Raw genomic sequence first — 1,690 nt, 5'->3', positions numbered from 1 at the left:
CAATTAGCTGAGAATCAATCCTCCAGGAAGCCCGGTCATTTACCGACTCAAAATGACAAGAACCCAAATGAGACGGTACATTTGATAGAGTTGAGAAGCGGTCTCTCTTATGAGGGACCAGAAATGAAGAAATCAGACATGGGAATAGCTGAAACTGATGATGAACAGTGTTCTGGTAAGAAAAAAGGACTCACGACACAAGAGTTACTCGATCGATCAAGTCCGGTCTTTGAATGTACTCGATCGAGTGGAATTGGTGAGAAAAGCCATCGATCGAGTAGTCACTCTGCTCGATCGAGTGACCTGGAAGCTGAAGAAGGTCGATCGAGGGGGACTGTTGCTCGATCGATCAAGTTTTGAAGAAACAGCTCGATCGAGTGGACACATTGCTCGATCGAGTGATATTATTGACGGGAAGCTTATTCGAGAGCCTGCTAGTGCTCGTTTAAGCGATGAATTACCAGAAAGGCCTCGTTCGAGAGGTAAGAAGCGCCCAAAGGACACCGAACTTGCAGGAGGAAGACACTTTGGAGGCGAGAAACAAGGGACTCGAGATTCCAATTACGGTTCCCTTTCCGAGGCGGCTGCAGAATACCAAGATTAATCAACAGTTTAGCAAATTTGTTGAGCTGTTGAAGAGTTTGGAAGTTTCCGTGCCGTTCACTGAGTTGCTTATGAAGGTACCCTCTTATTTACGATTTATGAAAGACATTTTAGCACGTAAGAGGACCGTTAATGATAATGAGACTGTCGCTTTGACTGAGATGGGGTCAGCCCCGTCTCAAAATAAGCTACCTGCCAAGCAATCAGACCCGGGTAGTTTTTCGATCCCTTGTCATATAGGTATGCAGTTGATTGACAATGCGCTATGCGATTTAGGCGCTAGCGTAAGTGTTCTACCTTTGTCTCTAGCTAAGAGACTTGGTGTGACAAAGCTGAGTTGCACCAATATGATCCGTCGGATGGCCGACCGTAGTCTATCACGGCCACTAGGTGTAGCGGAAGACGTACCTGTTAGGATCGGGAAGTTCTTTATTCCCGTTGACTTTGTCGTCCTAGATATCCCCGAAGATGTGCATACCCCTATCATTTTAGGGAGACCATTTTTGTCCACGGCCCGTGCAGTGATAGATGTCGGGGGGAAGACTTTGACCTTCCAGGTAGGGGATGAGGAGCTGACCTTTCATCAGTCCAAGTTCCGGAGGGCTCCCATGCAAGCTCAGCCTTGCAATGCCCTCTCTTCAGTTGACCCTGTTATTGACACTCCAATTTTGGAGAACACTGCTATTATTGCTAACCCTCCGCCTCATACTGAGAGCAAAAAGGAGGAAGGTTCGTCTGTTTTCCTCACTGCAGGTACAGATAAAGGCAAGAAAGGAGTTGTCAAGGGACGTGGTAAGACCATTATCAATCAATCTGGAGCAAAGGATGTCAAGGAAGATGACAGAGGGGCGACGACAAAGACAGTTCGAACCTACGTAGATTGGAATTATGTTCCTCCTCCTCTCAGAAATTCGAGTTCATGGAAGTCAAAGAGGACGGTCAGTATCGCTGAAGTGACGTCCTCCAGTCAGAAGCCCACGAAGGGGCTACTGACAGCTGATGGGAATTAAACGGGGAAATGCCCCGTGTAACAAACTGTAATAGATATTCTTTGAATTACTTTTGAATTTATTTTATTACGTTTTTA

This window comes from Silene latifolia, chromosome 7 (assembly GCF_048544455.1).
Source record: "Silene latifolia isolate original U9 population chromosome 7, ASM4854445v1, whole genome shotgun sequence".
NCBI lineage: Eukaryota > Viridiplantae > Streptophyta > Magnoliopsida > Caryophyllales > Caryophyllaceae > Silene > Silene latifolia.
The sequence above is the reverse complement of the archived record's forward strand: the minus strand, read 5'-3'. Positions refer to the sequence as shown.